This window comes from Gastrolobium bilobum, unplaced genomic scaffold (genome assembly GCF_033153095.1).
Source record: "Gastrolobium bilobum isolate Gb01-03AN ecotype WA unplaced genomic scaffold, APGP_CSIRO_Gbil_v1 utg20460, whole genome shotgun sequence".
Taxonomy (NCBI): Eukaryota; Viridiplantae; Streptophyta; class Magnoliopsida; order Fabales; family Fabaceae; genus Gastrolobium; species Gastrolobium bilobum.
Window position 1 is genome coordinate 179,403 of NW_026896909.1, and position 21,106 is coordinate 200,508.

Sequence of the window (21,106 nt, forward strand, 5' to 3'; positions counted from 1 at the left end):
TTACGATTCATTGAAAACCTATGATGAAATCCATTCAACTATATGAGTACAAGTCCTGTATTTCTAAGCTGTTTGGCAGATTGAAAACAAACATGCGAGAGGGAATTTGTGTTGTACATGTGTTTTGGCGTTCTTTATTTGTTTTCTCGATCCGTACTTTAAGCGCCTCACAATCATGGATTGGGCAGCCCAAACAATATTGTTGCGGGCCAGACCACATTATCAGAACAACCCAGCCCATCTAAAGCAAGGCCCAATCGTTTGAAGACAAGCCCAACACGCTTTAGGAATTATCTGATGGGCTAATCACTCATAGTGCCACTTTACTGTGTGGCTCTTAGATTTTTCTATGGTTTGGCCAACCATTGCATTTCCAAAGGAATATGCGCAACACCCAATTAAGAGCTATAACTAGAGAGTTCCACTTTGGTCGAAACTTATCACAAGAGAGTTCCACTTTGAACGTGGCTCTTATCTATCTACTTTTATCACAAGAGAGTTGCACTTTACTTGTGACTCTTATCTATCTACCTTTATCACAAGAGAGTTCCATACATCATCTATTCTGTGATGAATTACCAAGACTGTTCCACTTCACTTATGGCTCTTATACATAATCCATGTATTCTTTCTTATCATGCATCACACAACATTAACACCATAATGCTGTTAGTATATGGATGTCTTAGAGACAATCTTTTGATTAGATTAGGACATATGTAGACCTTTTATATTGTCGCAAATAAAAGCACTATTTATCCTGTTTCATATTTTGTCTCAATATTACTATTAATATTTATATGAGTAACTGGATAAATCCTTTGGAATAAAATAGGTATCTCTTGAGTATCTGTGATGAGATCACGATCATGAGGATTCAAGGATACTGCATGTTTATTCCTAATTTTATGTTCCTAGTCTAGAGACACTGAGAATGAGGATCAGTGATCTCGGGTAAGACTAGCACGACTTATCTACTTGTATTTGGATGCAAGGTAAAGACCTCATGAACTACAGATATAGAGATGTCTTAGCTAAAGTCGTGGGAGGACCTATAAGGGTATAGCTCGCACTGAACAGACCCACAAAGAGACTCTATGAGGAACTCTCACAGAGAGTATCATTAGAGTAGTCTCTTTATATTTGGTATGTCTTTCTTAAGACCAGAAGTTATTACCTAGACTGTGTTCTAGAAGGCATGCTTTGATTGTGCACCTCGTCTGCCTGAAACATGGAGACTCGTAGGTATACTGTTGGGCTTGTCCTGAAAGAACACAGGGCTAGGGTGATAAGCTGAAGGAATTCGTCAAATCTCTGTGAGAGATTAGGTTATCTGTAAACCGGAGAAATCGGGATGACATTTACAGGGACTCGAGAATCTATGCATAGTAAAAGAGATCATGAGATGATCTGCCTTTAGAGTCTGTAAATTGAAGATTCCCTATTTCGAATAAAGCTTACCCTAAACCGCAGGGGTTGATACGCTTCCTTACCCTAGGTTTTATGGGAAGGTAACCGAGACGAAAGGAAATATATACGGCAACCAAATATGTGTAATAGGATAATCAAGTCATTAATCTAACTAGTTCTGGGGCAACAAAGCATTGCTAGTGCTCTGTGTTGTCATTAGATGGGTTGTGGGCTTATTGGGCCCAAGCCCATTTATGTCAGTGGCTATGTTGGACCTAATGGGTCACACTCTAACACCTAATTGTCTAGATGCTCTAGCATTAAATGTATTGGGCCTAACAATTGTTATTAGCCCAAGAAGTAGTTTGGAACTTCACAGATATGGTGGAAGGCGCATGGATCAAAGTAATGGGCTTGGATAGTCCAAGACATTACTAATTAATTTAATTAGTTAAATTAATTATCAAATGTTTAAATTTTGAATTTTGAATTTGAAATTTGAAATTTGAATTTTGAAATTTGAAATTTGAATTTGAATTTTGAAATTCGAATTTTAAATTTTGAATTTGAAATTTGAAATTTGAATTTTGAATTTTGAAATTTGAATTTGAAATTTGAATTTTGAATTTTGAAATTTGAATTTTGAATTTGAAATTTGAAAATTGAAATTTGAATTTGAATTTAGAATTTGAATTTAAAATTTAAGTGTTTGAAAGTTTGAATTTAAATGTTTGAAATTCGAATTTGAATTGGCTATGAAAAGTTGTTTCATAACAAAAGGATAAGATGAGATCTTGTTGGAACATATCAGGAGGAGATCTTTTGGACATAATCCAAGGATAATGGGGCGCTGATTTTGGCTAGATTTGATCATCAAAATCAGCTCCAGAAGATACGGTCTGTTGGGAGAATATTTGAGTGAGTTGATTTAAGTTTGAAATGCAACTAACTCAAATGTATCTGGTCACCTTTTAGGCTATATGGGGCGCACCATATAGCTGATTATATGATGATTCATGATCAGATTTCTGACTAGGTTTTGAACTTAGTCTCATGAGAATATTCTGGGATGTTGTTGGCAATCTTTGAAATGCAACAACTCCACTTATTCTCTCCCCATAGGGCGCCACTTTGATCAGATTTTTGGGAGAAAAATCTGATTTGTTTTTGAAACTTAAAAGGCTCCTCTTGTGTGCTTAATGTGTAGTTAGTTCCTCCTTAGGTTTTTGTGAAAAGCCAAGCCTTTCTCTACTCATCTATGCGCCCCCTTGTGAGGTTTTCTCTTAGAACACTTCACTCTTCTAAACACTTTTACCTAGCCTCCTGCATCACACACTGAGCGCATAGGAAGCCTTATTGTGGTGATCAATCGGCGGCCTTACTGGAAGGAGTTCCTGTATCTAGACGCGGGTGGTGTGGATCAACGTTAGAGGGTCTGAACCCTTCAGACCTACCTTGATCATCTTGAGTTTTCACGAACAAGGTATGACATACGTTTTAAAGTATGTATCTTGATATGCATGTGTGTTCCGCTTGCGAAAAATTTTGTTTTTCCCTCACGCATGTTTCGGCCTTCAAGGCCAATTCTACTTTCAAATGCACAATATCAAAACCATTCCTCCCCTACAGGAGCATGGTGGAACACACAAGCGACTAGTGCCTAAGGTCCATAAGTTTACCTCCAGTAGACTTTCGTTCCAAGCTTTTCTTTAGCTCAAATGAGCACAATCACCAACTTTCACATAAGAGCAACATATGGCAAATGTGTAAAGGTGATCAACAATTCAAAAAACACATGAAATAGAAAGGCAACTTGTTGGGTATGGCTCATACTTCGCATAGTGATGAGGGCCCTTGTTATCTGTAAGAACCCACACCGTTAATTAAGGTATTTAATTAATAAATTACGAGAAAATAGGAAATGATTCCATAATTGACCCTAATAATTATTTATGAGGCTTAATAATCGTTATAAGTGATTAAGAATGCTGAAAGTCGATTTTCGGAAGAAAAGTGCAGATACCAGTTCTGCTAGTCGGTATAAATGCGTGCCGAAAAAGTATCCCGGAAAATTAATGTAAGTGCATGATAATTACTAGAATAATATGTAGGACTTGTAAAACGAGTTTCAAGTCCAGATAATGAGAACTGGTGCTGGAAACCGGTACTGGCTTGGAAAAGCGCGTACCGAAAAAGTGCTCAGAAAATTATAAGAAAAATATGATAAATCTTAGAAAATTATGTAGTTTCATAATCCAAAGTTTGGGATTAAAATGCTAAGCGTAACAATTAAAGTTAATACTGTGTGTTTAAGTGACTTGGGCTATAAATACCCATTTTAAGGGCACATAGCCCTAGAAAACAGAATTTCCAGCGTGAGTGTTGGTGGAGGCTGACCAGAATAGTGCTCCATTGCTCTTCCCTTCATTTCTTGGCCAAGTTATCACCTTTGATGCTTGTTCCTTCTTTCTAAACACTTGGTGAGGGTGAGTGCTAGCTTTGAGACTGCTTTGTTGGTCTCTTTCTGAGTGTTGGTGGCTGTGTTGGGCTTGTGAGGGGGCTGAGTTAGTAGGTTGGAGTGTAGAGGTTTTGTTCTTGGTTGTTGAAGCTCCAAGTGGTCATCTTTGGGAAGAAAGGAACCACCTTGTTGTGCATTTTCGTGCACTCCTCCAAGTCAGAGTTTGGGAGCTGGTTGTGAGCTCCAAGAGCACCTCCAACTCTGTTTTGAGCTTTGGTGAGTTGTACCTACCTTGAGCTTGTGTTTTGATGGGTTAAAGGTGTGATCTTTGCATGTTTAAAGGGTTAATCAAGTAACCAACTGGGGTGTGGACCTTAATCAGTATAAAGATGCATGCTTTAACGTAATTAAGTGTTAAAAATGGAACCTTGGAAGGATATCTTCACGAAATGCATTTTCTGCATTCTGTCGTGAAATATTCGGATATGTGCCCGATGAATATCCGGATATGTGATATCCGGATATGGGTTTTGAGTATCCGGATAATAGATATCCGGATATGGGATTCTGGATATCCGGATATTGCATATCCGGATATGTACAGTGAGATATCCGGATATGGCATATCCGGATATGGTCCCGAGGAATATCCGGATATTCTGGGATTTCGTAGAACAGTAGCTGTGCTGTGTGTACAGTAGGCTATTGGGGGTTTGTGAACCCTAGATTGATGAAGTTGAACTTCTGTAATTAATGAACCAAGTCAGAATCAAGTGATTAAGGACTTATGGCTTGGTATGGAGCCTTAAGACGTAAAACGTAAGGAAAGACATTGTCTTTAAGTTATATGCTTGTGTTGCATTATTATTGATATAGTATTGGTCCATAACAGATTGTGAATCTGCTGTGTTTGGACTTTGAGCTGTGGACTCTTGGCTTTTGGAGTTAGCTTGCAAGGTAAGCTTTCGTGTCCGCGGTTTAGCCATGTTGTGGTTCCACCATGTCCCATGGGGGTATGGTTTATGCATGCTGTGTACATGCTTTTGGATATTTGATATGTTGATTGAACTTTACATGTAATGGCTTTTAATATGCATGTGTTGTTTCATCTTGACGGGAAGCCTGAGTATTTAGCGCCATACAAGACGGTGTACCGGGGTGAATGCAAGTGGTACTTGCACGGTGTGTAGGTGATAGACGTATACCTGCACTGTCTCTGGCCAGTAGATTAGTATTGACACATATGGCATGATTATCTGCTGCATTGCATTGTTTTAGAAATGATAAATGATAAACTGCTTTTGAACTTATATTGCACATATAAGTGAGCTTGGGGTGGAAGATCCTTGAGGACTCACTGACTTACTGAGATTTCTAGATTAGAGATCTTACCCCACGTTTGGGGAATGCTTATTTCAGGATCAGGTAGTATGGGTACTGATGCCTCAGGCGGCAGGAGGCCGGAGCTTAGCTGATTATGTTTTACTGCTTTATGTTAGCATGACTGGATTTGGGATGCTGTTTATGTTTTCCGCTATTTATGATATGTTGTTGTTGAGACTGATGTTGGGCATGTTGCCTTATTTGAGTTAGCATGGGGATTGTCCATGACACTTTCTGTTAGTACTTGTAGTTTGGAGTTGTATAAACTGTTAGATGGTCTGGTCTACATTGTTGTAGTTCCGTGACTAGAGCCACACTTATATTATCTATGTTATGAGGTATTTCAGTTAGCTGTTTTATTGCAATTACATACAGGCGATGTTTTCTTAATTGATTATTAAGCAAGTTGGTAATGCTAATGGCATCATAATTGAAAAGAAAAAGTAATTCCGCATTTTAATTAAGCGCAGCTTAATACGATATTATGATAACATTACGGATATATAGAGGGTGTTACATTATCGGGGTCAGCAGAAAAGCAACTGGGGTCCCGCTCCCAGGTGAGCGGACGGGGGTCCAGGCGGGCTGCGCCCCCAGGCCCGTATAGGCTAGGTACTGTTGTGGGCCTCTGATTTATTGTAATTTTCTTAGTAGTTTGGGTTTGGGCTCATGAATAGCTGTTGTTAGAGTTTTCTAATCCTATTTATATATTTCTTGTAAACAGAGTGACCAGTAGCGAGTGACGATGATGTGAATATAGTACAGACAAGCTGGACGTAGCCTATATTAAATGAACAAGGATAAATCACCGTGTCAATCTCTCTTTTCTTTTCTCTTTTCTGTTTTGTTGGTTTTGTGTGATTGTCGATTTCCAACATTTGGTATTAAGAGCTTTGGTTTTGCGACCAAGGTTCCTATGACAGATTGGGATTTTGTGATTTGGGGTTTTTTCTTTGCATAGAGAAAAATGCAAAATTGATCTGGAGAAGATGTCGACTGGCCAATCACGAATCGAGGTTGAAAAGTTCGGAGGAAAAGGGTTCGAATTATGGAAGCTGAAGATGGAGGATTTGCTCGTTGACAGGGGCGTGTGGTACATGATCAAAGATGAGAAGCCATCAGTACCAACGAAACCTGTCGGTAATGGAAGGTCAGGTGAATGCGAGTCGAAGGAGTTGAAGGCGTGGACCAGAGACGATCAAAAGGCGCGAAGCTTGATCTGGTTATGCCTGGAAGATAACGTTATGGTGAACGTAAATTCTGAGAAGACCGCGAAGGATCTCTAGACGAAGCTGAGAGGTCTTTATGAGAGCAAGTCACTCGTGAACAAGCTGTTCCTGCGAAGGAGGCTGCATAATCTGCGAATGAGCGAAGGTGATTCTTCCTCTTCTCATTTAAATGAACTTAATACTATTTATGCATAACTTTCGTCTATAGACATCAACCTGGATGAGGAAGACAAAGCTTGCACCTTGTTGTGTTCACTGCCCAACTCTTGGGAGTACATCATTGTGTCAATTGGTACCAATGTTAATAAACTGTCGTTCGAGACGATTGTTGCTGCCTTATTTTCAGAGGAGATGAGAAGGGTAGGTTCTGAAGGTACTAGCAATGAGGCTTTGGTTGCTAGAGGAGGAGTGGAGACAAATCAAAGTCTGGTCATAGAGGAAGATCGAGGGGATGATCAAAGTCCCATGATAAATCTGATAAATTTGAAATAAGGTGCTGGAGGTGCAAACAGGTTGGACATCTGAGAAGGAATTGCAGAAGTAAAAGCGTAGGTCCTGAGAAGCGGGATGATTCACAACCTTCTGCTTTGGGTACAAAGAAGGATGATGATGATAGTACAGGGGACCCGTACATGGCGTTTGATAGTCATAATGACTGTAATGACTGGATTATTGACATTGGAGCATCGTTTCATATGACACCTCATAGGGAGTGGTTCTGAACCTATGAATCATATTCTGGCGGTACAGTTAGAATAAGAGATGACACGACTCATGCTATTGTGGGCGTGGAAAGGTAAAGCTGAAGATAAGTGACAATACAGTCAAGAATCTGCCGAGTGTGATGCATATTCCGGGGCTTACCAGAAATCTGATCTCCGGTGGTAGTATGGAAGATGCTGGTATTAGTTTCAGTAGTGACAAGTATTCTTGCAAGCTAACTCGAGGAGCTTTGGTTATTGCAAGAGGAGAGCGTCATGGTAAATTGTGGAAACTGCTGGGTAGCACAGTATTTAGTGGTGAAAGCTATGTTTAAGAACAGGCGGAGGAGGACACTGCTATGTTATTTCATAAGAGGCTGAGGCATATTGGAGGAAAAAGTCTGGATACTCTGACATCAAAGAAGCTGGTGGATGGAATTCCGAGCTGCTCTATTGGGTTTGAATTTTGCGAGCATTTTCTATAAGGGAAGCAAAATCAGGTATCTTTTGATTCCATAGGAAGAAGAGTTGAGGGGATTCTTGACCTGATACACAGCAACATGTTTAGCCCCACACTTGTAGCATCACATGGAAAATCAAGGTATTATGTTTCTTTTACTGATGATTTTTCAAGATATGTGTGGTTATATTTCTTGTGCAGCAAGGATGAAGTGTTTGATAAGTTCTGCGAGTTCAAAGCTTTGGTGGAAAATCAGTTTGATCGAAAAATCAAGGTGTTGAGAACTAACAATGGAAGGGAATTCTATTTAACAAAATTTGACTAGTTCTGTGCGAGTAATGGGATTGCAAGGCAGAAGACTACGCCCTACTCACCTCAACAGAATGGGGTGGCAAAGATGTTGAATCGATCTCTCATGGTGAAAGCACAGAGTATTCTGAGTGGTGCAGGCTTGGCAACTGAGTTTTTGGCAGAGGCAGTGGCTACTGCTTGTTATCTGAAGAACAGATCTCCTACATCGGCCTTGAAGGAGAAGACTCCGTATGAAGCACTGCTTGGAAAAAGGCCAGACGTATCTCATGCCAGGGTGTTTGGCTGTGAAGCATATATGCACATACCCAAGGAGAAAAGAAGCAAGCTTGACGGTAAATCTGAGAAGTGTATGTTTATTGGGTACAAGGAGGCATCAAAGGTTACAAGTTGTGGAATCCGGATACTAGAAGTGTAACTTACAGCAGAGACGTTGTATTCAGGGAATCTAAGTTGAATCAAATTTGTCCTGAAGCTCCTGAAAAGCTATGAAAAGTTGAGTTGGAAGTGGGTTTAAAAGAGGATACAATAAACTCACAGGTTGGATTGGGAAATTCGAATTCTGAAGCTGCTGAATATAACGAGGTAGAGGATGAAGTTTCTGAAACCGAGGCCAAGGTTGAAGCACCAGTGCTGAGGAGATCCATGAGGGAAACAAGACCATATGAGAGGTATACACCTGAAAATTATATCGTGTGTGCTAGTGATGATGTTTGTGCATTTAGTATTACAGGAGATGATCTGAGCACTGTAAAACAAGCTAGGAGCTCTGAGGATGCCAAACAGTGGGATGAATCTATAAAAGAAGAGATGAGGTCTCTGATGAAAAATCAAACTTGGAGTTTGGTGAATCTACATGCAGACTGAAAAGCAATTGATTGCAAGTGGGTGTTCAAGAAGAAGGTTGGTGTCAATGGGGAGATTGAGTGCTACAAGGCTCGATTGGTTGCAAATGGATATTCACAGACATAAGGGGTTGATTATGATGAGGTGTTTTCACCTGTTGCAAAGTTAAATTTCATAAGGCTGATTTGTCTGTAGCAGCTGCATATGACCTAGAGGTGGAGAAGCTGGATGCGAAGACGACTTTCCTTCATGGTGATTTGGAGGAGGTTATTTTCATGAAACAACCAGAGGAGTTAATAGTAAGAGGCAAAGAGGAGCTAGTCTGCAAGCTGAATAAATCTACGTATGGCCTGAAGCAGTCCCCCAAGATGTGGTACATAAAGTTCGACACTTATCTGGTGAAGCTTGGCTTTGACCGCTGTGATGTTGATCATTGCGTAGATACAAGGTATGTTTTGATGATAACAAAATGAAAACAACAAAAAGAGAAGAGCATTGATCAAGAGCAAAAAACATCAACCATATGTGGATATTGAAGACGTATATGATGTAGTCACACAAGGAGAGTAATTTCATATCAAAGTGGCAAGATCATTGAATCAAGAGCAACAAGGAATAATTAGAAGAGCAACACCAAGATCAAATACAACAAAATATGGACAACATCTAAGAGAAGCTCAATATTATAAACATGGTGAAAAATGATCAAAACCAACAAGTGTCAAGCATTGTCATATTTATCAAGTCAAAGCATAGAGCTCAAGTAAAGATCCAAGACATAAGACATGAAGCTAAGTCAAAAATCATATTTGGAATATATCTTTAGGACTTAAAATATATGTGAGGGTATATGGTAGATTACATTGCTTGAGCTAAAAGTTTTTCTCAAAGTAAACGTGTTTTTCGAATTGCATACTCATAACCTTTATATACTTGAAAGAAATTTGAAAAACTCATAGAAAATATCCTTGACATGTTTTATAACTTCAAAACATATTTATCAAGTCAAGATCTTTCATAAAAAGTGGTTGGAAGCAAGTTAGAACACATTTGAACTTAGAATTTGCTGAATAATTTTGCTGTTTCCTTCCATACAATTTTTTTGTATCTAAGATGATGGATTTAGGTATTATGTTCTTCATAAAAGTTGTAGATCTTTCTTTAATCTTTCCAACAAGACCAAGATCACATCAATCCGACAAGAATAGCTCAAGTTATGCGTAAAATACGAAACAATATTATTGCCGTCGTTTTTCCAACCTTTCCAACAATCTCTGGAAAAGTTGGGAATCGATTTCCACTCATTGAGAATCGATTCCCCCTGCGACAGAAAGCCTATAACGACCAGAAGCAGCTAGTTTTGAGAAAAATCACTATAAATACATTTCTTATGACCCTAAAATGAAATGATCACTATTCCTACACATCTTAAGGATGATTTGAGAGCTTCTACACAATCATTTGCATATTATTTCATATCTTTCAAAGATTAAACATATTTGAGCTCATATCTTCAAAATCCATATACCCATAGTGCTTCAAGTTGTATATTCACACTTTGAGAGTGTATTTTCATTTCCAAATATTTCCCTCCTTGTATTCTTGAGTTGAAAGGGTTGTGAGACCCATTGTTTGAGAGGTAGCCAAATACCTAAGTAAATTTGGAGTGAATTGTAATATTGCCAAGCACCCGTAAACTTGGAGATTGTAAGGTATCCAAGAACCCGAAATCTTGGAAGATTGTAAAGGTTTGTCAAGCACCCGTGAAGCTTGACCATTAGTGAAAGAGTTGATCGAGCGGCTTCAATCTAGACGTAGGTCACAAGTGGCGGTGACCGAACCAGTATATATTGTGTTTGCAATTCTCTCAACTCTAAACTCTTTATTTCTAGCACTTTAATTGTTTCTCTGATATCTTGTATGTGCTAGTATAAGTTCTATAATTGTGATATATTATATGTTATGGATTGTTTGAATGGATTGATTAGCTTTTCATATATCAAAGTGTGCTTGAAATGATTATTTAGAAACTAGAAGGAGGATTTTGCGAAAATCTTGTAATACTCAATTCACCCCCCTCTTGAGTATGGAAGCCATATTCCTAACACCTTGTGTTTATGTGAAAAGGTTAGAAAGTGAATTTGTTATTCTAACTTTGTATATTGACGACATGTTACTCGTTAGAAATAGTTTGAAGATGATTAGCACTGTGAAAGGACTGCTAGCAAAGCAGTTTGAAATGAAAGATCTAGGCGCTGCAAATGTGATCTTGGGTATGCAGATTAAGAGGGAGCGTGACAAAGGAAGATTATGGTTGAGTCAGCGGAAGTATATAGAGGATGTTTTGAAGAAATTCAAGATGACTGACTGCAAACCTGTTTTGACTCCCATGTCTACTGGTTCTAAGTTATCGGCTGACCAGTGTCCCAAGACTGAAAAAGAAGAAGAGGAGATGGCGTCAGTTCCTTATGCTAGTGCAGTTGGGAGTCTGATGTATGCCATGATTTTTACTCGGCCTGACATTGCTCAAGCAGAGGGAGTATTGAGCAGGTATATGTCCAAGCCAGGAAATGAGCATTAGACGACGGTAAAGCATGTGTTTCGTTATCTTCGTGGTACGTCTGACCTTGGGTTATGCTATGAAGGCATGAACGGCTCAAGGGGACATGAATTATTAGAGATGGGATGCTTTGTGGATGTTGATTGGGGAGATGACATTGATAGCAGAAGGTCTACAAATGGATATGTTGTTTCCTCATTTAGCGGAGCTATCAGTTGGATGAGTAAGAGGCAGTGCACTGCTGCTTTATCTACTACAAAGGTTGAGTACATGGCCTTGACACATGCTGTTAAGGAAGCTATTTGGTTGCGGAGGTTGTGCAAAGAGCTTGGCTTTGCACAATGAGAGATCATCGTTATGTGTGACAGTTAGAGCGCCATTTTCTTGGCTAAGAACCCGAGTTTTCATGCTAGGACCAAGCATATCAGCATACAGTATCACTTCATCAGAGAGAAGATTGAAGACAAGGTTGTATTGCTGGATAAGGTTGACACAAAGGTCAATAGTGTTGATTTTTTTACCATGGTAGTGACTTCAGAGAAGTTTGAATGGTGTACAGCTGCATTGGGATTGAAGAATCATGTGAATAATTCACTAAGTGGGAGAATGTTGGGTATGGCTCATACTTCGCATGGTGATGAGGGCCCTTGTTGTCGGGGTGAACAAAAAGGTAACTGGGGTCCCGCTCCCAGGTGAGAGGACGGGGGTCCGAGGGAGCCACATTGGTTGCTAATGGGCTAAGTGAAGAGTATATAAGTGGAAGGATCCATAAACCCAATGCCTTAAGGTTTATGGTTGAGATGTGGTGTCGGACCCACTTGGTGTATTTGATCCACTTAGCTTATCGGGGGTGGTCCCCCGCCACGGGCTTTCCCTGGACCTACCTGACAGTGGTATCAGAGCCTGGTTGTGCTTGAGTTAGTCTGGTGATTGGCTAGGAGGCGGGTTGAGTACTTGGGCCCTGGGATACTCGATTGAGGGGGAGCATATCAATGTTGGGTTTCACACTTGAGGGGGAGATTGTTGAGATATTCAAGTGTGACGAGTCCCATATTGGTTGGTAATGGGCTAAGTGGAGAGTATATAAGCGGAAGGACCCATAAACCCAATGCCTTAAGGTTTTGGGATGAGATGTGGTATCAGACCCACTTGGTGTATTTGATCCACTTAGCTCATTGGTGGTGGTCCCCCGCCACGAGCTTCTCCTGGACCCGCCTGACATACTTTCATATTATTTTCTAGTTCTTTCTCGCCAATTTAGCTTAACATTTTCATCATGTGTTTAACTCATAATAATCATAAAAATAGCTATTCTATACACTATTTTTCAATTTTGGATAATTTTTCCTATTTGCATTTTTACCGCAATACTTTATGTAATTACACTTTTATCTAAAAAGTGTCCTATGTCAATCTCATTCTAGGAAAGTTGTTCCCACTCAGGGAACACCTTATAACGTTCCCACTTTGGGAACACTTATGTCATTCCCATTCTGGGAAAGTCGTTCCCACTCAGGGAACAACTAGTCGTTCCCGCTCATGGAACAACTCGTTGTAAAATTAGATTCTATATGTAATTAATATCTTTTAATCTTAGAAAATTTCCAATTTCTCATTATACCAGTTTGGTTATTATACTAAACCTCTAGATTCAATTTTTTCAAGGGAAAAATTTAAAAACTCCCATGTGGTATTGCTTTGAATCACTTACTTCCCTATGCTTTTTTTTAATCACTTAATCCCATGTAGTTTTTTTCCATCCACATCCCTCCCTAACACTATTAGAAAATTAATTAAGTATATCTATTCTACCCTTCTTAGAAGAAGAAAATAAATTGATAAAAAAAAGGAAAAAAAAATCAAATGTTATAAAAACTTAGAACACTTAATATAAGACTAAAATAAAAAAGTAAAAAAAATCAAATGTATAAAAATAAAAAAAATAAAAAGAAAAAGAAAAAAATAGAAGAAAATTGAAATCAAATATATTAAAAATTACAAAAGTGACAGAAAACACTAAAATTTAAAAAAAAAATAGTCTAAATGAAAAAATATATACTAAAAACAAAAAAACTAGAAGAAAAAAGTAAAATAAAAGAAATCACTTATGAGTTTTCAATATATTTAGTCCTTAGTCTCTTTCATTTTTTTTATTTAGATATGTTTGGTCTTTTTCCTATTTTTAATTTTTTTTTTCACTTTTTGGTCTATTTTACTCTGATTTTCTCCTCATTTTTTTAGCCTTATGCCATCCCATCTACTAAATGTTTTCATAAAACGACTAAAAAAGAGAGAGAGAATAAAATAGAGATAAAAAATAGACAAAACATATCTAAATAAAAAGAATAAATAGACCAAGGAAAAAAGTAGAAAAAAATAAAAGAAAATATATTAGAAATTCATAACTGTGATTTCTTTTTGTTCTATATCTTTTTTATTTTATTTTTATCTTAATTTTTTTTACTTTTTTGTCTTGAATTTTTTTTTTCATTTAGACTATTTTTATTTTTAATTTTAGTCTTTTCGTCATTGTTGTGATTTTTAATATATTTGATCTTTTTTTAATACATTTATTTTGTAATTTAGACACATAACACATTTGATTTTGTTTTTCTATTTTTTATTTTAGTCACTTTTATTAAGTGTTACAAGTTTTTATAACATTTAGACTTATTTTTCTTATTCTTTATCACTTTATTTTCTTTTTTCTAAGAAGGGTAGAATATGTATACTTAATTAATTTTTTAATGGTGTTAAGAAGGGGTATAGATGAATAAAAATCTCAGAGGGTTAAGTGATTAAAAAAATAGCACAGAAATGTAAATGATTCAAAGCAATACTACAAGAGTTTTTTTTTTTTTTTTTTTTAACTTTTCCCTTTTTTTCAATTATCACTCCGTAGTTACTCCCCAATTATATACACTTACAGTATGTGGTATGTACGAACATACTCTAAGTTTAGTTTTAGTACTTCTTAAATCTAGAAATTGTTACAATTCAATCCTATGAGTAGAACTAGAATACTTGCCAAGATTACCAAATCATTAGGGTAGTGTTTGGTTGAAGGTTTATTTTGGGATTGATGGGAAAGTGTAAGTGGATATTAGAAAATACCACGTTTGGTTCAGGTTTTTTCAAAAAATACTAGGCAAATAGGATAGATGGGAAAATGACTTTTGTGTTGATTTTTTTGATGAAATTCACTGTTACAGAATACCACTTGAGATGTGGTATTTTGAGATAACTGGGGAAATGAAAAAACAGGTGCAAAGTTTCTCCCGAACATAGATTTTGCAAATTTAAATAAATTTTCCTGGTAATATTTCGGTCAACCAAACAACTTTTTTTACATTTTCCTACCAAACTCACTTTCCAACCATTTCCCTAGTAATTACATTTCCCTAATATTCAAAAAAATTCTCCTCAACCAAACGCCCCCTAGAACTTAGTTAGAAGCTATGAATCACCGATACTGACACGGGACACGTGACACGATACGACACGACACTCCGACACGTTAATTTTAAAAAATGTTAGATTTCGACACGTTAGGACACGTTTTGATATTAAATAATATTTTTAATTTATGTGGTGTATATTATATTTAATATTCAATATTTTAACAAAAAATGAAACTAAACTTATAATATTCATCAATTTTGCAAAAAAACATAATATATCCCAAATTTTTATATTAAATTCAATAAAATGGTAATCGTAATCCAACAAATCTAATAGTTGGAATTAAAAACTCAACGCAACGCAACCTTTGAACCTTTTTTGGAATTCCAATAACGCGTGTTGGAGTGTCGGAGAGTGTCGAGAAGTGTCAGACACGACACGTCAGGGTTTTTGAAGTGTCGGTGCTTCATAGGTTAGAAGGATAAAGCCTTTTTTGCTTTCTCTTAAAATTGATTTTAAAGCCGTTAATATTATTATTTTTTAGTAATTTATTCCACTCAATATCTTATCCCAGTCTCACCTTTCCCTCCTTTAAAAAATTTCTACTTTCTTGTATCTATCCTTTCCCCCTTTAAAATATTTTTGATTTCTCATATTTAGTTTGTATCCTTTTTATTTTTTAAATCTCCTGTCTTTAATGTTTCAATTTTTAATCATTTATCTTATATCTTTATTTTATGCGTTACTTAAATTTTCTTATATATATCCTCTCTTTTATCTCTTATTTCTATTCTTATTTTTCTTATCTCTCATTCCCTATAATTAGCTTCAACGGGGAACAACACTCAATTCATCCTCATGTCAAAGGTAATTGTTCACCCCTTTCCATTCGATTGCGCTTTTTATTTCATCACAAATCTTATTCTATTAGTAGAAAAAATGTCAATTGGAATCAAAAGAGTCTGGCTAGAGAGTGTAATCATCTTTCCCTGTGAATATTTGGTTATTTCATTTCATGACCATTTTGCTAGATTAGGAGAGCATGTTCATTTAGAAATGTAACGTGTAATCAAATATTATGACCTTTATTGTTAGATCTTCAAAAATTGAGTATTCTACTATGAATATTTCATAAATTGTAAACACGTACCCGAAATCGATGCAATACTTATGACAGCAACCATCTTTAGGGTGATTTCTCTCTATGCCTTTTGATTAATATTTGTACATCTATGTCACCTTCAGGTTAGTACTTATTCAGCTTAACTCTAAGTGGTTGGCACCAAAGTACTCTGTAAAAGGTTTGCTTTGATACTTCTCTTTTTTGGTACATCAATCCTCTTTTTTTATTTTGTAAATCTCTTTTCTTTAATTTTTCAATTTTTTAATCATTTATCTAGTATCTCTAGTTTATGTGTTACTTAAATTTTCTTATATATATATATATATATATATCCTTCTTTTTATCTCTTATTTCTATTTCTATTTTTCTTATTTCTCATTGCCATTATAATTAACTTCATCAGGGAACAACATTCAATTCATCCTCATGTCAAAGGTAATTGGTTACCCCTTTCCATTCGATTGCGTTTTTTTCTTTCATCACAAATCTTATCTATTAGTAGCAAATGTCAATTGGAATCAAAAGAGTCTGGTTAGAGAATGTATTCATCTTTCTCTATGAATATTTGGTTGTTTCATTTCATAACCTTTTTGCTAGATTAGGAGAGCGTGTTCATTTAGAAATGTAAAATGTAATCAAATATCATGACCTTTATTGTTAGGTCTTCAAAAATTGAATATTCTGCTATGAATATTTCGTAATTTGTAAACACATACCCGAAATTGATGCAGTATTTATGACATCAACCATCTTTAGGATGATTTCTCTCTATGCCTTTTGATTAATATTTGTACATCTATGTCATCTTCAGGTTAGTACTTACTCAGCTTAACTTTAAGTGGTTGACACCAAAGTACTCTGGAAAAGGTTAGCTTTGATACTTCTCTTTTTTGGTATACCGATCCTCCTTTTTTATTTTTTAAATCTCTTGTCTTTAATGTTTCAATTTTTTTATTATTTATCTTGTATCTTGTTATGGACCCGAGTTAGGCCCATATCCATAGAAGGCCCAAGCAATACAAGCCCGAAGGTAAGCACTATAAATAAGAGCTAAAGACCACAGGTATGACTGATCTCTTTTAACCTACTTTTATGCAATCACGTAGCGCACACACACACCCCATTTGGCTAAGGCCGTTATATAGTGTTTTGTGATTCGCTGCCCTCAAGATACCTAATTCATAGGTATCCAAAGAGAAAGCACCAAATCCTACATCAACCATCTAACCTTCGGTTAGACATCTCTGCCTTAGGCAGAACATTGGCGCCGTCTGTGGGAAACCTGGCTACCTACGATTACGTGGTTAAAAGCCGCTAATTAGAATGGTGAGGACGACTAGGAGCGGTTTCCGAACAACCTCAACATCGAATCCCAGACATCAACCCATCCCCCCATTAGGGAGGATCCATCAGGGCAACACATCCTCTAGGACCGTCAGCAGCAACAGATCCCGGACACCGACGCTGTGCACGTCAGTGATGTGCACTCCGACTCAGCATCAACTCTGACGGTTAACCCAAATGCCCCATATGTGCCAGGGCTACAACCAATTGGAGAGCGGGATGCAAATGCTGCGCAGATCCTAAACGGTGCACCCAATGATCCATGGGTGACAGATCTGGCTGTCGCTGCAGTGCTGCGAAGAATGGAGGAGATGGAGAGAAGGAATGAGCGTCAGAGACAAGAAGATGCAAGGCAGATTCGAGAGTTGGAAACTCGGCTATGGGGAGTCTTCAACCCAGATCCCGAACGAGCTATAACGCAGGTCATGACTGATTTAAGGATTACGAATCCCCAGTAGAACAACAATGAGCGAACCTGGAGTCTGGCGAGAAATGCTGATAGCCGACTTCCAAGGGTTATTACCAACTTGGTTCGTACTTAAGAACATCAGCATGAAGGAAGCCGGGGTGGAAGGGGTACAACGAGGAAAATAGATCTCATGCCCGACAGGAACATTCTTAGGAACCCGGATGACGTGTCTGGAGTATACAAGAGAAAGTACAACAGGGGGCAATACAACGATAGTCCTTTTGTGGACGAGATTATTGATGCACCCTTCCCAGAAAATCTGAACCATCAGAGCTCCTCAAATACGATGGAACGCAAGATCCCCAGGTACACTTGGATGCCTTTGATACGGCCATATACATTAAGGGGATAGAAGAACCCTTGATCACGCTACCTTTTGCTACTACGTTGACAGGAGCGGCTCAAACGTGGTTTTTTTCATTACCAGCGGGGTCCATCAGATCTTTCAAAGAATTTGGTGGAAGATTTCTGCTGAATTTTGTCACTAGCAAAAAAAAAAAACCAAAGTCAGAATTTGCACTGGAGAAAATAAGACAGCAACCTGGTGAAACCTTGCAGAAATATCTGAATCGTTTTAAAATGGCAGCCTTGCAGGTTCCAGGATTGTTTGAAAACGTTCATCTGCACTTGGTAATAGCAGGATTGCATGGCTCCTCTAGGTTGGTCAAGTCTATATACAAAGACCCAGTTCGAACACTGGTAGAATTCACAGCGCGGTCAAAGAAGTATCTGGAGCTTGAACAGATGGAGATTGAGAATATGGATCAGAAACACCATCCTAACCAAATAGAGAAACCCGAAAATCGAAGACAAAATGATTTCCGGGGTAAAAGACAAGACAAAAGGGTTCCAACAAGGGGAAGATTCGAGAAGTATGCACCCTTAAATTCATCCAGGTCACAAATCTGGAGAGAAGTGGCCTCCACCGAGATGAAGAAGGTGGATAAACCCCGACCTTTGCTCAACCAGGCCGGTTTAGACCACTCTCGGTATTGTGCATTTCATGATGGACTATAGATGAATGCTGGGATCTGAGAGATGCGGTTGAAAAATATATCACAGACGGAAAGCTACGTTAGTATTTAATAAGGACTCAAGGAAGGAGGAACAATAGGAAAAGAAGGGGCCGACCTTTGAGTCCGCCAAAAGAGAAGAAATTCAAAGAAGAAAGCCGAGGTAAGAAGCCGGCTAGAGAAGAGGATGAATTTGTGGAGCCAGAGTTTGAATGTTGTTAACTCTCCCAAATGAGAGTTAATTTGGTATTTCATGATGAATTTGCTGCATAAATTCCATATAAAGTGTCTTAATTGCATGATAATTGAGCTAAATGTTGCATATTCATGATTAAGTTCTTTGAGATGACTAAGTATGGAAAATAAGACAATATTCCTTGATTTCGTATAAGAAAAGATGACTTGTTAAGTGTTTGTCTTTGCAGAAAAAACTGGCGTAGGAATGTTGTAGCAAAGGAGCTGAAGAAATGATGATATAGCAATTGCTACAGCAGGACAGCATGGACAAAGGAACAACCGAACTTTTGAATTTCAAAAGTTTGTTAATTCCCAATAATGGATAGAACACCAGCAAGCAAGGATCAAGGACGATTTCAAAGATTGAGTCTTATCCCAAAATCCCAAAGAACAAGGACAACAAACTCTTGTTTGGTCAACAACAATATTGGCACAAGAAAATCAAGAAGATCAAGATCTTATCCAATCAAGTGCCAACAGCACAAGATTATCAAGAAGATTAAGATCTTATCCAATCAAGTGCCAACAGCCCAAGAAAATAAGGATAAGATAAGGCTGCAGCAACATAACTCATGAATTTTCACTCCCAAACCTAAAGTCCAATTAACCAACCACCTTTTTCTATTTAAAGAGGACTACATTACGAATTCAAGAAGGCAGGGAAGAATGTAGTACCCTACACCCACGTTTTAGAGAGAGAAAGTAAGGTTCTCGGAGCAAGAAGAGCTGCTAGAGCAGTGCTGGAGCAAGACCGTGACGAAGTTTTCCTACAACATTCATTTTCATCTTCTTTTCTGTTTTTCAATGAGTTCTTTCTTCCTCTTCTCTATTTTATTTAATTTCATTATGAGCTAAATTGCTCTATAGGTTAGGTGATAAAGTATCTATGCTGTAACATTGAGATGTATGCCTAAACTTTGTTTTTATTAATGTTTAATTAGTTTTTCAACGAGTTTGCTTATTCTTATTCATGTATGTATGTCGAGAGATACATATGTGATATTGAGGAGGTTGGGGCCGAGAGGTTTTCGAATCCAGACCCTTGTTGAATTGTGTGGATTAATTAGGTTAAGAAAGTTAACTTGATTAAGTTGTGGGTAGAGAGATCATTCACACCACATAGCCTGTGAGCTTGAACTTTAACAATTCAGTAATTAGCTTGACTATAGAGATGTGAGAATTAGTTATTGGGTATATATGTTAGGTTGGCCAAAAGCCTCAGCATACCTTAGTGTTCGGTTACTAATTAAGCATTGATATAGCATAGTTAAAGCATCGTTTCAGTATTGCTGTATCAAGGAAATTGAACCTCACCTATATCTTTCCATCACTTTAATACCTTAGAATTAGTTTACTGTTTTCTTATTTTAATTATCTTTTATTTTACAAACCCAACCATAAAAATCAATCTTTTTATAAATTCTCTACTTAAATAATTATTGCTTTATAAATCATTTCCGTGGGAACGATACTTGAACACACACATCCCCTTATTACTTGTGACACGTGCACTTGCGTATTTGTGTGATTGATTTAATTGATTGCAAATTGCACAACAAATGCAATGTAATTAGTGGAGCTTTTGGTGGGGGAGACGACACCATGAATGCTAGAAGAAAATATTTAAGAGAGGTGCTTTCCATTCGAGATCGGCCTAAGTTCAAAGAAGAAGCCAAATCGGAGCCACCACTGTTATATTTTACTAGAAATGAATTGGAAGATGTGATGCCAGGACATGTTGACGGATTGGTCATTACGGGAATGCTAGTCAACTGCAAAGTCAAGAAGATATTTGTGGACAACGGCAGTTGTGCCGACATAATTTTATGGCAGGTGTTCAAAAAGATGAACCTAGACGAAGAAGACTTGAAGCCCTGCAACACTGCTTTGATTGCATTCAACGGCCGTAACACCATCCCTAAAGGGTACATTGAAGTATTAAGAGTTATTATTGCTCGTTTGATTGAATTCTTTGTTGAGAATTATAGTTGATATGTGATGATAAGTGGAATCTAGATTATAGTTTGATTGCACAACCTTGAGGTTTGAGCCTATACAGTAATATTTTATTTAGAGAAACCTCAATGTGATAATACTCTAGAACTTGATCTGTTTCTCTGTAATATATGCATGATCTGAAATGATAAAGGAAATTCTTTCTT